Source organism: Fukomys damarensis, unplaced genomic scaffold (genome assembly GCF_012274545.1).
Source record: "Fukomys damarensis isolate Sample0158 unplaced genomic scaffold, DMR_v1.0_HiC HiC_scaffold_39, whole genome shotgun sequence".
In the NCBI taxonomy this organism is placed as follows: Eukaryota; Metazoa; Chordata; class Mammalia; order Rodentia; family Bathyergidae; genus Fukomys; species Fukomys damarensis.
The window spans coordinates 86,257,776-86,276,698 of NW_022900951.1; positions in this window are offsets into that span (position 1 = coordinate 86,257,776).

Genomic DNA, 18,923 nt, shown 5'->3' on the forward strand with positions numbered 1-18,923 from the left:
ATGACAGGTCTTGGTTCTCATTTTTTCCCCTTGTCCCTGCCCTCCCTGCACCCCCTCCTCCCCTCCCTGTTTACAAATACTTTACTTCCATTTTCATTTTCTCATGTTTTTTACTTTTCCCTTATTACCTTTCCCCTACCCTTCCCCCTTTCCATACACCTTTAGCCCTTTTCTTCCTATTTCACATTGTAAATTATCTCATTAAGATCTTATGTACTATTATAGTTTTTCACACCAGAGAAACTATTCAGTATCTACACATGTGTGACTTATTTATTTCACTTAGAAGTATAAGCTCAGTATGTATCCATTTACCTATGAATGAATCTAATTTCTCATTCTTTATGGCTCAGTAGTATTCCATTTTATAGAAAAACCATATCTTCTTTATCCAGTTTCCAACTGATGGGCAAATGGGCTGTTCCAAGTTTTAGCTATTACAGACTGTGCCACTATAAACATATGTGTGCATATATCACTGTGATATGATTCTTTTAATTCTTTTGGAAAGATACCCACCAGAGAGATGGCTAGGTCAAATGGAACCTCTAGTCCCAGCTCTGTGAGGTATCTCCATATTGATTTCTATAGTGGTTGTACCAGTCTGCACTCCCACCAACAATGGAGAAGGGTTCCTTTCTCCCCACAGCCCCGCCAACATTTGTTATTGAGTGATTTCTTGATAGCAGCCATTCTTTGTGGGGTGAGGTGGAATTTCAGTGGATAAGGTTCTTTTATTCCTATGTTTATCAGGGTTTTTAATCATGAAAAGTTGTTAGGATTTGTTAAAGGCTTTTTCTGCATCTATTGAGATGATCATATGATTTTTCTTTGTTTCTATTTATATGATATATTACCTTTATTGATCTGCATATGTTGAACCATCCCTATATCTGAAATGAAGCTTTCCTAGTCATGATGTAAAATTTATTGATGATTTGCCATCTCTTGTTGAGCATTTTTGCATCTGTGTTCATTGAAGAGATTGGTCAGTAGTTCTCTTTTTCAGTTGGATCCTTGTCTGAATATTGAGTTAGGGTAATGTTACCTTCTAGGAATGACTTCTGGGAGTACTCTTTCCCTTTCATTTTTATTAGAGTTTGAGGAATATTGGAAATACATTTTAGTTGACATTCTTGTAGAATTCAGTGGTGAATCCTCTGGGTCCTGGACTTTTCTTAGTAAGTTTTTTATTATTACTTCTATTTCATTGCATAGCATTGTATTATTAAGAGGTTTTATATAGTCTTTGTTTAGTTTTGGTAATTCATAAGTATGGAGGAATATATTCATTTGTGATTATCCAATTTATTAAAGTTGAGGTTTTCAAAGTAAACACTAATAATCTGGAGTTTACCAGTGTGTATTTTGATTTTGCCTTTTTCTAAGCTAGTTGTATTGATTTGTTTCTTTCTTTTTTTGTAAGATTGGCTAAGAGTTTTTCTATTTTGTTTATTCTTTTAAAAAAAGAGCTCAAAAATGTACCAATAAAGGAAAGAAACAGCTCTTTGATGCATTTATTTTTAAAATTTTTAGCATTGATTTGTTCTCTGTTCTTTATAATTGCCTTATATATACTACCTTTGGACCGGGTTTTTCTTGTTTAACTAGGACCTTGAGATACATCATTTGATTATTTATTTGGGCTCACTTTGATTTTTTTGAGTGGGAAGCCCTTTATTGAGAGAAAGAAAGATTCTATCTAACAGAGACAGAAGGGGGACCAGAAAGTGAGTTGCCTAACAACCCTACCTTTCAAAGATGTTTTATACAGCATGGCCATGTGGTGAGATGAGCACAGAGTGGGACAAAACTATAACACCCAATGGACATTTTACAAGGTGGGCATGACATGGGACAAAACCACAACCAACCAATAAGCTTACAAGTACAGCCATCCAGGTAATACTGATTAAATGGGGATCGACTGGAAAAACAACTCACATTAAGGAATTTTCCATTTAGATTATCAATCACTGTTATCTATCTCTAGGGGAAGTAGTACCTCTTCTTTTTATACTGCTAACCAGGGAATGTGCCTCAATTGTTCTCCATGCTGGCTCCTTGGTGTGTTGGGCTCCTGGAGGGTTGGCACCTTGAAGACTGGTGCCTTGAGGGCTGGTGCCTTGAGGGCAGCCCTGTCTAACTGCCTACAAGGTATATAATTAACTTACCTATCTAGAATATTCACCCCTCTGAAGAAGTATCCCTAAGTGCCCTGAGTAGTCAAGGGATGAAGACCGTTCATACTACTTCCAGCAGAAGAGGGTCAGAGTTGTGATCAGCAGTCAGAGTTACTCTACAGAAGATCTATCTAAAGGCCCTTGATAGGCACAAGGCAAAGTTATCTTGGGTACCCTTATAGCTTTAAGTCTGGAGGAGACAAAAGCCAAAGAAACAGTTAAGAATACATGGGCTAAATAATAATGTCACCAGGGTTATTACAAATATAGCCAAGAAGTCTTTTCACCAGGAAGAACTATTAATAGCTTTCCACAAAGAGGATAAGAAGAATCCAGTAGAGAAGTTGTATTGTAGTTTAGCAGTTAGGAGCTTTTTACAAGATCAGTCTAGTGGATCCTAGTAAAAGAAGTCTAGCACATTTATCTTTGTTTCCATTTCTATAGATGACCTTTTGGACTTTGGTGTCCTGTAGGCAAGAATAAACAAAATTTTAAAGAAATTTGATCATGTATAATCTAGGCACTTAGAAACTGAAATAGTGATTGTAAAGTGTTAGATCTCAGACTCTTTGAATGATGGAGGATATCTATAAGTCTGATGTTTTGTCGTAAGTCTCTGCAGTCTTAGCTGTCAGATAGATAGAGACAGTTTGAAGGACAAATTTAGCCAAGAAATGTAAAACTCTAGCTGACCTCTTATAGATTCTACCATAGTTTTTTCTACTGATTCGTAATCATAGTAAGCTACCAGTATAGCTGGAAACTACAAAAAGGTGTCAGCGGTTGGAGTCCCTTTTTATATCTAGCTTTATTATTATGGCATTATTTTATACCTCTTTTGGTTATTCTTTTTTGACTGGGTGTTTAAAACCAAGTTAAAGTGAGACCTGTGTCAGTCAGCATGAATCTCTTACTATCTATCAATATTGATTAAGTCTCCTCCTTAAGCATTATTTTGGAACCATGCTCAGCTCCTGTCAGTGTCAGCCATCTGGATGGGTCATGCCCTTTCTTGACCATGTTCCTTTCAGTGAAAGCATGGGGGATGTTTCCTCCTTTGTGAACTTCATTAGTGCATTTGTCCTCTGGTGCCTAGCAATCTCCCTGCTCAGGTTAAGTGACTTTAGCAAAGATGTAGGATCCTGTAAGAAAGGTTCCTTTGTGTCCTTGATCTTATTGACCATCAGGGGGTAGGGCCAAATTATTGGATGTCCTCATAGCACACTTACTCTTCTAGTTCTGATCTCCAAACTTTAGTTGTTGAATACCCGGAAGAGAAGATCAGTGATAGTAGTAGTGCAGTAGAAGCAGTGAGCTTAACCATTATAATTCCATATGGATATTAAGCACTACTGAAATATAAAGCACAGTTAGTGTGCTATTATTTTACCAACCATGGTCATTTAGTTGAACCTCTGCAGAATGTTAACAGACAACAGTTACACATTTTATAAAGAAACTTAAGATCAAGAGCCACACATAATATTTTAGCATGACAGCCATGATAACTTTATCTTTGGAATGCATTCAAATGTCCATCTTTGTATGGAATAGTCTTTTAGTCAAACAACTCTATTTGATTATAAGGCACTAAATGACACATTGAAACCTCTTATTTTTTGTCCTTTAATAGTATGTCATCTAAAGAGAACGCACATCAGCCTATAAATGTACCTTAGCAGTTTATAATGCCTGGCCTTTAATTTTTAGTGTGTGACATTGTTTGGACAGTTTGGCATCTGAACATCCTTAAGTGTGGTGACACATAACACATACATCACATAAGTTCTTAAGAAAAAAAATCATTATTTGATCAGTTATCTCATTGTGGCTTGATATGTATCTCTTATCACAAGTAGCTGGAGTGCAAGAGAAAGGCAGATTGATACCTGAGTCAAGAAAGATCATTACCATAAACAATATCCTAGAAGACTTGTACACCGGGGAGTCATGAAAGACATTTAGTATGCCATGAAATAACATTGAGTATCAGTTACATGAAACCATTTGTCCCTTAATTTTGTTTTGTACCAAAAACTTTTTAAATAAAACCTTATTGTTTTTTCACAGAAAAATTAGCTGTTTAACCATAAACAATGTATACATATCACAATAATAATATGTTTAGCAATGTAGTCCCCACAAGGTTTATGGAAATTATTGGGGTCCCCTTTGTAAACAAAGACTAGAATAAAATTTTCCAGGCAGCTGTTCCTTTATTTACCTAGGGGAGTCCTATCCAGTAGTTTTCCTAAGCCCAAGAATCTTTATTTAATTATCTTAAGAAATCTTTAGATGACCTATGAGAGCCAAATCATAACAATTAACACATTATTTTTGACCAATAAAAGTTTCCCAATTTATTATTGTACATAGACAATATGTATTATATGAGTAAAACCAGTTTTGATATCTTTTGGATCATCTGGCAACCTGGGGAAAATATGTCTTTAGTGATGTTTATCTATAAGTCAACCTGAGTTACAGGCAAATATCTTTAAAAATCCAAAATGCTGAAAGAAAAACATTGCTGAGTTCAAATAAAACAGCTGTACATGTTTTCACAAATTAAACAGACAAACACACACATAGGACAACTTGTTTATAAACCAGTCTACTCAGATGTATTTGGCCAAGTTGTATTATAATAATTATAATTTTATAATTTTTAGGTCTGTACTATAAATAAGACTAATCACAACTTTTGTAGGTCAATTAACAGTGATCTCTTGTAACAAAAATCAAAAGGAATAAAAATCTTTTATACCTGTGAAAACAAAAATGGTTTTAAGACCGGCACTAAACTGACAGTTTATCTGAATGGAATATCCAGCTACACAGTCTTCTCATGGTTGCTTTTATAGCCACAGTTGTTTGACAGCCGGGTGTAACTGTTTCTTCTAAAGGGACAAACTGTTAAAGGTAATTTTATCTATCTCCAGGGGGTTGTGCTCAGGCCAGGTTTGGGTGTAGAAAGAGACTAGGTGACACACTTCAGTGCTAAGTATGAATTCCAAACAGTGAAAGAAGAAGGCCTGTCAAGGCTCCAACCTGCTGTGCTGCAGATGTCTACCTATGACAGGTTTTTTTTCCCCATTTTTAAAAGAAACAAAGGAAAGAAGGCATCGGAATCTATCCCTCTCATTCTGTGCCCAATCTAAGGTGTCCCTGAGCCTGTGACCCTTGGCCCACACTTAGCGACAAGGTTTTCTCTTTCAGAGCCTCGGTTAGCATCTCTTTGAGAATAGTGGTGGGCCTAGCAAATGTTCTTGAGAAACCATGATGAGAGACAGTCCTCTGTGGACTGGGTCTGTGCCTATCTTTTTAATACATGGTTTTGTTAAAAATTATTAAACTCATAAGGCTACCTAGGAATGTTTTTTTCTATCAATGAACTCATCTGTGTTGTAAAAAAAATCAGCATCATTCTTGAGGGATGTAAAAGAAGTTCATCTCCAATACTGCCTGAGGACTGAATGATAAATTTAGACTAAAAAATATATTTAGTCTTTAAGAGTTTCGGGATTAAGCCTAGACCAGTTTTCTCTATGTCCCAGAGAAGTGAAGGTCAGTTTTACTCTAGAAGGGTTCCAGGGAAGGGAAATTCACCATTCTGAAAGTTTTATCTTGAATCCAGCAGCCACAGAGGAGGGCAGTGCCTTGAATCAAACACTGTGGAGAACTGTGTTATTTCTCAGAGGCATGGCAGTGGAGAAGGGACAGAAGAGTGACTCTAAGTATGGCACAAGAACTAAATCTTAACCATCTTAGGTGTAGAAAGACAATTAAGATCCGAAGCATTTTTATGGTGGATCTCTAATCCTTAGCAAAATTTGTCTCTACAGACAAAAGCCATGATTTACTCTGATTGCATTTCCAAGCAGAAAATGAAACCAATAATCAAAGAATTTGAATGGCTGCTTTTTGCCTCTTGAAAGAGTGAAAGAGAATGAAAATATTTTAACTGTATTGTTTAGGGATTTTTTGAAAATAAATTATTTCAAATCTTTAATATCAAATTTATGACTTAAATGTCTTACAGGCTATTGAGCAGCTCCCCAAACTTTTATAAACACTTCCAAAGTCATGCCTCACTTATTGTGAACACACGCTGAAACTATGTCCTGCAGTCAGGCACTTAAAAGTGCTTGTTTGAGCTTCTGGAATTCAGCCTGGGACTTAGTTTTCCAGGTTAAAATATGGGTATCTGTCTTTTGGGTTTCTTTATAATCTAGTAGATGGGTCACACAATCTCACATATATCCTTCTATCTAAAGGCCAAAAAAAAAAAAAAGAGCCTGTAATTTCTAGGAATCGCCTTAGCTGTATTAGAGTCTTGGGCTGTAGAAAGGGAAAGAATTGTTTAAAATTTTCTTCCCCCAGTCTTTGAGTAAAGGCCTAAATATTTTACCTCAAGGTCACAAATTTTGCCTTAGATCTAGAAACATTATAATGCTATTAGAAAATTTAGCAGATGTCTTGATCAGAAAGCTCTTCTGATAGGGCACATAACACTACACCAACTACATATTGCAAGACTGTGACTTTGGGAAAACTATAGTATTTCCTTGTATCAAATCAATATCTAGGAATGTCCTCATCTTTTTGGGATAAATAGTTGACAACTTAAAGTAACTGAAGAACATAGTTCTCGTAATTCTTAGGCCTTCAAAAATATGTGCCTGAAAATATCTTCTATTTTAATCTCCTATCTGATTGGCAAGCCAGTGAGGGTTTTGTATAAGAACTGTTAGTATTCCAGTAGGAACCAGTTATTTCACTGGCTGCCTGTCTTAACCTTTTAAAAATCACAGCAATATAACTCTAAATGTAGTAGCAGCATATAATTCTGCTTTTCTCTTATTAGAAATCAATGTTTAACTGCTATACAGATTCAATGCAATGCCAATTGAAATTCCAACACTATACTTCACAGAATTAGAAAAAATAATCCAAAAATTCATTTGGAACCAGAAGAAACCCAGAATAGCAAAAGCCATCCTGGACAACAGAGACATGTCAGAGGGTATAACAATTCCAAATTTGAAACTATACTTCAAAGCCACTGTGATTAAAAAAAAAAAAAAACAGCATGGAACTGGCAAAGAAACAGACCTGAGTGTCAGTGGAATAGATTGGAAAATACAAAAACAACTCCAGATGTACTCAGCTACCTCATCTTTGACAAAGGAGCTGACCATACTCACTGGAGGGAAGATAGCCTCTTTAATAAGTGGTGTTGGAAAAACTGGATCTCAACCTGCCAAAGATTAAAACTAGACCCCTTTCTTTAAACCTGCACTAAACTAAAATCCAAGTGGATTAAAGATATAAATATTTTTAAAGAGTCGCTGAATTTGCTGGAGGATAAGTCAGGCAGAACTCTTGAAGACATTGGCATAGGAAAAGACTTTGTGAACAGATCCTCAGAGGCACAGGAACTAGCAGAAAGAATCAAAGACTGGGATATCATCTGATTAAAAACCTTCTGCACTGCAAAACAAACCATCAACAGAACTAAGAGACAACCTACAGTGTGGGAAAAAATTTTTACCAGCTGCTCCTCAGACCAAGGGCTCTTAACTAGAATATATAAAGAACTCAAAACAATCAGTCCCCTCAAATATAAAGACCCAATTCACAAATGGGCATCTGAAATGAACAGACATTTCTCAGACAAAGAAGTAAAAGCAGCACGTAAATATATGAAAAAACTGCTCCACATCACTGGTCATTTGAGAAATGCAGATGAAAACAACCCTGAGATTCCACCTCAACCCACAAAGAATGGCTGCTATCAAGAAATCACACAATAACAAATGTTGGAGGGGTTGTGGGGAGAAAGGAACCCTTCTCCATTGTTGGGGAGAATGCAGACTGGTGCAACCACTGTGGAAATCAATATGGAGATACCTCAAGCAACTAGGATTGGAAGTCCCATTTAACCCAGCTACTCCCATGTTGGGTATCTTCTCAAAAGAAATAAAAGAATCATACCACAGTGATATATGCTCACCCACATTTATAGTGGCACAGTTTTTTATAGCTAAAACTTGGTAACAGCCCATTTGCCCATCATTTGGAGACTGGATAAAGAAGATGTGATTTTTCTATAAAATTGAATACTACTCAGCCATAAAGAATGAGAAATTAGATTCATTTGTAGGAAAATGGATACATATTGAGGATGTAGTCCTAAGTGAAATAAATAAGTCACACATGTTTAAATACCGAATAGTTTCTCTCATGGGAAAAACTATAATGGTACATAAGATCCTAATGATATAATTGACAATGTGAAATAGGAAGAAAAGAGCTAAATGTATAGGGGAAGTGGAAAAGGTAGGGGAAAGGTAATAAGGGAAAAGAAAAAGCATGAGAAAATGAAAATGGAAGTAAGTTATTTGTAAATAGGGAAAGGAGGGGGGGTGAAGGGATAGTAGGAATAAGAGGAAAAAATGAGAAAGAAGACCTGTCATGAAAAGGTACAAGATCCCAATGATTAATGTAACTGTACTGTATACCTAAAATGTTCCAATAAACTCAATGAGGAAAAAAATAAATAAAATAAAATTTTTGTGGGTAAAAAGAAATTAATGTTTAAGAGCAACATTATATCATTTTAATCTAGTATAGAACAGAAACACAAGTCACTAACTAGCTGCTAATTTCCTCAAGTAAGACAAAACAGTTGTAAACTGTCTCAGTTTGACCCCTCAAAAGGAGAGGGGCCTAACCCTAAAGTGTTTGATTTTAAAATTAACTCCCAATAAGTTGAAGAAAAATTTAAGGGGAGTTTCTAAGTCACTAGCAGAGAGGAAAAAGTCCAAATAAAATTTAAGCCATTTAAACAAACAAAAAATCACCACACAGCACTCTAAAGACCACAGTGAAAGTTTCAAAGTCCACAACCTATTGGCAAAGTTATTTTTCTCCCCTGCACACACAAATGATGAAGACCATGCCTAGGAAGGGGAGAGAAGGTTTGGATAGTTTTTAATCCATCAAAGATTTGTCTTGTACATCCGCATGGTATTCTATCTTACTAGGAGAGAAAGCAGTCCAAACCTGTAGCTGAACTCTTAACAAGAGGCTTAAGAAAGGGCTCTGATGTCATAGTTTCAGTTCACTCTGAGACAGAGGATATCTGATGACCATGGAGTTCCCCTTTCACATCACAGAGGAGTACTGATAGGGCAAGATGTGGAGATTTTTTGCTGATTAACTCAGATGTGCTATCGGTAGCTAGTTTCTTCCCAGGAACTTTGGGTATCCACCAGAGAGTAGCCATGGCCATGACACCTCAGTTTCTGCTAGTTCCATACTCAGGGATCTGTCTCTGAAAAGAACCCAATTGCCTATCTGGTCAATGTTCCACCCACCATTGGCTTCAGTGAGAGTGGAGATTTACCAGATGGCAACTGGAGTGACCTGTCTGTCCTCTGCTTTGAGAGTGGCAACTGCCCTAAAGGTGATTACTAGCTGGCAGGATAACCACTATTTGGCATTCTATAAGGGACAGATGAAACCATGAACTGTCTTTATCTGAGATGATTTCATGGGATCCATTTTGCATTCTTTAGCAATCAAGTCCAAATGCAACATATACAAAACAAGAACAAAATGCAATTTTAACAAACTACAGTGCCTAAGAAAACCAAGAAATCTGCAAACATTTAAAACACACAATTTAAAATTAAGACTTTTGAAACAAAGGCCAGAATTTATGAAGCAAAAACCAGAATCTAAGAAACAAATGTCCAGAGCCTATGAAATAAAAGTTACAACATACAAAACAAAAAGACCAAAGTTAGAATCTATGAAAGAAAACTCTTACCTCTGACCAGTAATCTCAGTGGAAGACCTTCAAAATGATATAGGGGGAAGAGATGTAACTCCCAAACCTGCTATACACCTGAAATGGGAGTTCATGTTCTCTAAAATTGAAGAATGAATTCTAGGAACAATGGAGGTTGAGTAGGAAAAATTTAATAAGAAGATAGCTTCTGTCTAGAAAGACAGAAGGGGGTAGCCCCTCACTCTGATTTTCTGATGTGTGAATTCAGAGCTATAAGCTTCCATTTTAGGACTGTTTCTTTGTGTTCCATAGGTTCTGGTATGTTTTACTGGCATTATCATTTTATTCTGGAAACTGTCTAATTTCTTCCTTGATTTTCTCAGTTACCTCTTGATTATTTGAGAGAGTGTGTTTTAATTTCCATGTGTTTGCATAATTTCTGTGATTTCTTTTGCCTTTGATTTCTAATGTGATGTGATCTGATACTATGTGTAAGGTATTATTTATTCTTCTTATTTACTTAAGCATGCTTTATGGGGCACTATGTGACCTACTTTGGAGAAAGTACCATGTACTGCTGAGAATAATGTTTATTCTGTTTTTGTTGGATCAAACATCCTGTAGATGTCTGTTAAATCTATCTGGATCAAGTCTGTATTTCTTTCATGAATTTTTTTTATCTCATTGATCAGTTTGTTTGTTAATGTGGTGTATTGAGGTCCCCCACGAAAATCGTGTTAATGTTTACCTCATCTTTTATGTACAGTACTGTTTGTTTTATAAAGTTGTGTTGCCAGTGTTCAGTGCATATATGTTTATAAATGTTATCGCTTCCTATTGGATTGTTACCTTAACCAACATGGAGTGACTTTCTTTGCCTCTTCTGAGTTTTGGCTTGAAGTCCACTTTGTCTGAAAATAGGATAACTACTTCTACAAGTTTTGTGTTCCCATTGCATGAAATGCTGTTTTCCATCATTCAATTTTTTAGTCTATGATTTTTTTGATATATGGCATGTATACAGCATACCATTGGGTTTTGTTTCTTCATCCCTTCTGACAATCTGTGACTTTTGTTTGAGGAATTGAGATGATTTGCATTGAGAATTATTACTGAAGTATATTTGGTTATTCTTGCCATTGCATTATTTTCCTGTTGCTGATACTTGTTTTTCTTCTGCTTAACTGATCACTATACCTAGCATATGCATTCTATTGGAACTAACGGCATTGTTGGGCTTCATTGTCTCTTTCTAGATAACCTTGAGTATATTTGGTGGTTCTGAACTTCTTAATGTGGTCTTTGTCATAGAAAGAGCTTATTTTTCTATTAATTTTGAAAGATATTTTTGCCAAATATATAAGTCTGGATTAGAAATTGTTTTCTTTTAGAGTATAAACACTACTGCATGCTCTCCTGGACTTCGTGGTTTGTGTTGAGAGGTCTTCTGCATTTCTAATGGATTTACTTTTATAAGTGATTTGTTGTTTTTCTCTAACAGTTTTCAATATTCTGTCCTTGTGCTGGACATCTGGATTCTGATTACATGACCTGGACAGTATTTTCTGATTGTGGCTATTTGGCATTCTATATGTCTCACTTATCTGTATGTTAAATTCTACCCCATACTTGGAAATTTTCCTTTCTTTCTTTCTTTCTTTTTTTTTTTTTTTTGGTACTGGGGATTGAACTCTGGTCCTTAAGCTTGCGAAGTAGGCAGGACACCGAAACGCTGAGCTAAATCCCCGGCCCCTGGAAATTTTTCTGATATTATTTTAAGAAGGCTTTTTATGCCATTTGTACTGCCTTTTGGTTTTTCACAAATTCCAATTAATCTTAGGTTAGTCTTCTTTGCATCATCTAGGCACTATTAGATCAATTTTTCCTGTTCTCTTCTTGTTTTAAGGTATTTGTAATTCTCCAGTGACATTAGCCATATCTTCTAATATTGACACTCTCCTCACATGGGTCATTTCTGCTACCCATACTTCAATGAAATTTTCTGTCTCCTGGATTTCTGTTTGGTATATTTTCATGGACTCTAATTCTTTGCTAAATTGGTCATTTATGTTTTGTATTGTATTGTTTAGCTCAGCTAACTTTTTTATTAGTGTCTTCTGTATAATCACTCATCATTTTTAATTGAGTCCATTGTCTGTTTAGTTATATCTTCTTTTTTATCTCCTCATCATTTCAAATATTTCAGCTGTGTGGCTTTTGATGTCTTCCTTCTCGATGCTCCATGGATCAGCTCTGGGGAAGTTGGAACTTTTTGGAGGCATTTGATTCCTTTTCTTGTCATTTTCTTGTGTGTGCATGTATGTGTGTATGTGTGTACACATGTGTGCATATGCATATGTGTGCTGAGATTTGTGCATTGATCATAGTGGGAAGAATTTATTGTTCATATTGAGATCCCTTCTGTTAGTGTCTGCTTCTCAGTGATGCACTCTGTGGATAGATAGCTATAGAGACCCTCACCTCTGCCCCAAGATCTACCTACCTCCATGAATTTCAGAGGGCTATATGCAGTGCAATTGGCCCAGGACCCAGTTCTCCAGGAATTGACTTCAGTATTGCTAATGTCTCAAAGGCAATCTAAATATTACCATACAGAGAAAACTTATCAATAGCAATAGCTGTGCCACCCTAATAATAACAACAAAACTAGCACCAATATTAGTGTCACAGACACACTGGATATTGACATACCAAAAAACCCAACTTACCACCCTTAACCATAGCAAAGAGATATGTAATTGTAGTATGAAGACTAAGACAACAATATTGACTACAGTAAATATGTACTAAATACAATAGCTATACCTCCACTAAAATAAAAATGAAATTAACAGTAATAACATAGATTTAAGTAACTAGAGATTAATAAAGCTTAATAGTTACATAAGTAAAGATACTCATGAAGCAGGAGGATCTTGAGTTTTAACCCACCATTAGCAATTTAGCAAGCCCCTACCTCAAAACAATACCAGGGCTAGGGACTTAGCTCAGTGGCACCATAAGTGCCTCACAAGCAAGCACAAGGTCCTGAGTTCGACTCCTGATACCAGAAAAATAAAAAGAAAGAAAAACAAGATAGAGGGGTGAGGAATGGGAGATCAAAAGAGGTAAAATTTGAAAAACTAAACAATTAAATATGAAAACAGGAGAAAAGTTGAGATGGGGGATTAAGGAGGTAAAAGGAATTAATAAAATTATATAAAAATAACAGAAGATAAGAAGAAATAATAAAAAAAATAAGAAGAAAAAAGGAAAAAAACAAAAGAAAAAAGTAAAACAGAAAAACAGGCAAACCCATCAAAACATAATAAAGAAATTAAAAAGGAACATAACTACACTCCAAAAAATTCCTCTGTATTTTTAAATAAGTGGTTTCTTTCCAGATGTTGTAGTGTTGGAATCCAGCTTGTCTCAGTTTTTCAGCATAGCTTTATAGCCTGTGGATTTGTAAAGTGCCCCCCTCCAACTCTGTTTTAGAGGTCCTTCTGTTGGTCCTTCCAGGATGTGGCAACTGTCCAAGCCAAAGCATGTTCTCATACACATTGGTAAACAGTGAAAGCAATCAGAACACTGGTCTCTGTCCTGAATGTAGGAAGTAGGGTGGGGGTTCAAGTGGACTCTAGACAATTCCTGAACTTGCAAACCTAGCCTTTCCTGAAATCCACACACAGCAGGCTTCTCACCATGAAAATCACAGCCCCATGTCCTTCCCTTCCCCTTATTAGGGGATCTATGTCTAGCCCACAGCTTCTCCATGATTGTCTTTTTCGGTTGTCTCCCACCCAGTTGTTATTATAGGGTGACTCTGGAAACCCTGAAGTGAAGTTGTTCTGCAGTTGTTGTGTGACTCAGTCTTAAACAATTAATCCTTTCCTAAAATGGCTTCTGATCAAACACTCTCAAATATTGCAGGCACTATGCTGAATTCTTTCTCCAATTCTTGCGTGGAAGGAGTCATGTTCAGAATAAAACCTGATGCAGTTTTTGCTGTTCATAAAAACCATGGACTTTTCCTGCAGTCCCGGTTCTTTGTGTCTCCTTGGAGTTGCTCATTTCCAAGCTTATCTTGTATCTATGGAGACAGAACCCCTCCCTAGGAGCTGGGGGAGTTTGACAGATTGCTTTGTCCTTTTCTACATGTAGTGCTCCCAATTCTCCAGCTTCACTGTAGTTTCTAATTTTCCTGTAAGCTCCCAGAGACCTATCTTTCAATTCCCAGAGACCTATTTTTATTCTCTTTACCAAATTTTGTTTTCTGGGTGTCTCAATTCCGGGTCTCAGGGAGGCCATATTTTGCTGTTGACTGCTATTCCACATTGCCCCCACCTTTTTCCAATTTCTTGATTTAGAAAATTATATTGTTGACATTTTTCATATCTAATGTAAGCATTTAGCCTAATAAATTTCTCTCTCAACATTGTTTACGTCTATCTTACATATTTTGTTATATTTTTCACAAAATTCTATAAATATATTTATGAATTATAAGACTTTCTTTTCTACCTATGGATTCATGAGGAGTGATTTTTTTTAAAAGTCTACATATTTATATATTTTCCTTTTGTTTGACATAAATATATCTTGATTCTATTAGTATCAGAGAACAGTGTTCATGGTTTCATTTTTTTCCCATCTGTTTAAATTTGTTTTTTGGCTAAGGATATGATATGTCTTCGTGAATGTTCCATAGATACTTCAAAAAATCCATATCCTAATGTTGTTAGGGCAATACATGTGTTTATGTATGTTAATTGGATAACATTGGTTGATTTTGCTGTTCATCCTTCTTTGCATCATTTATGATTTAATTTTTATTGTTAGATCTATCGGTTTCTGAGAGAGAGAAAATGTTGAAGTCCCCAAATGTAATAAAGAACTTATCTGTTTCTCCTTGCAGCTTTGTAAACTTTTACCTTATGCATATTGAGACCATTGTTTGGTTTGTACCCATTATAAGTGATATGTTTTCCTAGCAAGTAGATCCTTTTGTCTTGGTATAATGTGCCCTATTGCCTCTACTTATCTTTCCTGTTCATAAATCCATTTTATCATATTGATATAGCAACTCCTGTTAATTTTAATTAATGTCTACAGGGCATTTCTTTTTTTAAATCTTTAATTTTCAACCTATTTATGTTGAGAATTTGAAGTGAATATCTTATAATAAGTAAATTATTGGGCCAGATATTTTACCCACTCTGCCAATCTCTGTCTTTTCATTAGTGCATTTAGATCTTTTACATTTAAATTAATATCTATTATGCTAGTGCTTAAGTTTTACATTTTATCATTTGCTTTTTTTCTGTTTCCTCTAAGTTGTCATTTCAGTGTATTTCTTTTCTTGCCTTCCTGGAGGTCACTTGAACATATTTTAGAAATTATTTATTTTTAGTATATATGTATATAATTTTCATAGTGGTTTATCTAGGTATTGCAATATAGATTATAATTATTAGTATCAGTTTACTGGTATGTGTTGCACTGGTACCAACATTTTACCAATTAAAGGAAAGTGTAGAAATCTCACTTCTATTTGAGTCCCTTTATTTTCAGCAGTTTTAATAATTATTCTTGACACTATCAAATGGTGTTATAATTTTTCTTTCAACCATTAAACATAACTTATAGAACTCATGTGGAAAATGATAACATGTAGATGTACCTGTATTTCTGATATGCCTGTTTATTCTTTTTACTTAATGTGCAAAAGTTCTTTCTTATATCATTTTCTTTCTGTTTAAATAACTTTCTTCAGCCATTGTTTAAGATTAGTTCTGATAGTAACAAATTCAGTTAGTTTTCCTTTGTGTGAGGGTGCTTTATTTATTTATTTCTGAAGGATTTTTTTTTGCCAGATTTAAAATTAGCAGTTGATGGGTCTTTCCTCTCAACTCTTTAAAGTTGTTCCATATCATTCTTGCCTCTATGCTTTCAACTGTGAAATTTTCTCTAAATTGAGTTGGTGTTCTTACAGGCAATACATTGTTTTTCTTTGGCTGCTTCCAAGATTTCATCTATGTCTTTTATTTCTGAAGTTCAGTTATGAAGGGTTTTGGAATGGATTTTGTTGGAGTATCCTTTTCGGGTATTTCTCAGTTTCTTGTGACTTTCACCATATTTGGGATTTTTTTTCAGGCTTTACTTTTTTAGCCCCACTTTCTTGTCTCCTCTCGTACCCTGATAATATGGAAATTAAACATTTTGTCATCATCCCACACGTCTCTGGTTCTTAGTTTTTCCTCAGTCTGTTCTCCCTGGTATTCAGATTACGTGATTTTTAAAAAATCTGCCCTCTAGTTAACACATTCTATCTTCTGTCACCTTGACTCTACTATTTGAGCCTAATCAGTATGTTTTTCATTTCAGTTTTTTGTTTGTTTGTTTGTTTGTTTTGAGACAGGGTCTCAATTTGTTATTCAGGCTGGCCTTAAACTCACTATGTAGTCCATGCCTCAACACTCAGTAATCCTCCTGCCTCAGCCTCCCAAGTGCTGGGATTACAGGTGTTTGCCACCATGCCTGGCTACGTTTTTCATTTCTTTCCTTTCTGTAACTACTATTTACTTTTGCAATATTTTATTTATTATTTGTTTCAGGAGCATTACATTACTTACACATTTTTATGCTGGTCACTTTAAAACCAATGTAAGATTATTCCAACATCTGATTTATTTCAATAATCATGTCCATTGAGTCTCTTTTATAATTCAAGTTGTGGTTTTCTTGGTTCTTGTTATGAGAGGTGACTTTCAATTGTTTCCTAAACATTTTGCCCATTGACAGACTCTGAGTCCTATATAAGAATTTTTAATTTAGCAAGAAGTGATCATATATACATTTTGCACATACACACAGGATCTAGCCTACCCTTAAGAGCTATGATACCATTGGAAGTTTAACTTTCAGAGTCTATGAGGTGTCATATTGATGTGCTTGTTTTATCTCGGGCTTCTATCAGTCTTTGATGTCACTGTCTAAGGAAGAGAAAGGCTTTTTTGAGGCTGGCTGAAATATACCTTTTGATGAGAGAGGGAATAGTATAAGATACTTCTACAGTATCCCCAGAAACCAGCAGTCTCTGGAAAGGGCAAAATGGTCTCAGACCCATAGAAACTAATAGGGTTCCTATAATAGGCCACTTATTATCGTTACATTTATTTTGTCTGCTCTACCTTCCTGATTCAGTATCTCTCAGAAAAAGAGCAAAATAAGGACCATCTGTAGGAAGAAGAGCATTTCCTCAACTGGTTTTTGTTTTGGTTTTGTTTTGCCTTGATTCATGATTGATCCTATCTACCACTGATGTCTGGTTCACTTATTAGTTTATGAGGGACTCCCATTATATTTGAGAATGCTGCCTTTTGGGATTCAGAACAAGGGTCAGGAAATTCTAGGTGTGGATGAGTTTTTCTGTTTGGTTTAGAGATGCAAGTTGTCCTCTTGTTATTGTTCTTCTCCAGGACTCCCTAAATAGCTTATCTTCAGAATTTAGGTTTCTCCTTGGTTGTCTCATGCCATTTAGAAAGTTTGTGGTGTCCTTAGCAGAGAAAAATGGGTTTTCTAAATCTTGTCCAAACCAAAAGTCTTCATGGCCTTTTTTTGGCGGGGGGGGGGGTTGTTCTTGTTGCAAGAAAATCTTCCTCTTGACATAAAGATATTTTTGTGAAAAAAAAAAATTAAGTGATTTTCTTTCCCTGGGATGCTCATGAGATTTTTGAATGTTTGGCTTTTACGTTGTTTAAATGTAGTCTCTGTGGTTTTCCCTGACTATTTTATCTGATTTAGGTTCCTACCACCACTCCCACTCCACTCACTTTTTTTTTTTTTGTAGTGCCAGGGATCGTACATGCTAAGCAAGTTCTCTACCACTGTGGCTACATCCTGTGGCTTAGTCAGTTTAATCACTTTATCCTGTTTTATTTTCTTTGTTAACACTTAATACCTTATGAAATCCTCTTATTTATTAGTTTGATTGTTTATTTTCTGTCTCCACTATCTCATAGTAAGCCCTGGAAAGATTACTATCTGGCTTGTTCATTAGTGTGTCTTTGTTATGACTTGCACCTACATGTTCCCCCAAGCCTAATATGCCCATAAGTAGGGCTTTTTGGAGGTGGCTGTATACAGGCCATATGAATATGGATAATTAAATTAGTCCACTGATAAGCACAGTTTTGGGTGTGGATAATGGAAGCCCCACCCTGGGTGTGGGTGGTACCAACCCATAGGCTTGTAGTTTGGATGGAATATGAAGTGAAAGATAAAAGGCAGGCTGGCTGCTTCCTGACTGCCCTGCCATAGGCTACTTCTCCTCTGCCATGCTCCTGTGCCATGCCACCCTGCCTTGGAGCCAGCTGACTATGGACTGAAGCCTCTGAAAACTGTGAGCTAAAATAAACCTCTCTTCCTTGTGGGTTTCAGGTATTCTCTCAGAACAAGAAAATAACTAAGACATCGCTCAAGGTATAGATTGGTATCTGAGAGAGAACAGGCTCTCAATATAAATTTGTCAAATGGATAAATATATCCAGCCTCAAGTAAACTAACAATGTGCAGTGGTACCTCAGTTCAAAAACTTAATGTGTACCACGATTTTGAAAAATGTGGCTATGTTTGTGTTTGTGTGGTAAAGATGGCTATAGTCATATTTGTCATGGAATATAAAGTTTGCAAAGAGAAAACAAAATTTTGCCAAATAATTTTGTTTGCAAACCCAATTGTTTGTAAACAAAAGTGTTCATGAACCAAGTAACCATTGTAGTTTGGTAGAGGTATCAGAGAGGTGCCCTAGGTCACTACCATCAGACCAGTGTTCTGACCTGTCTACAGCAAATTTTAGGGACATGGAAGATAGATAAGAACTGCTCTATTAAAGTACATAGTTACACTTATCTCCAAATATAATCTGTAGGGACATCTAG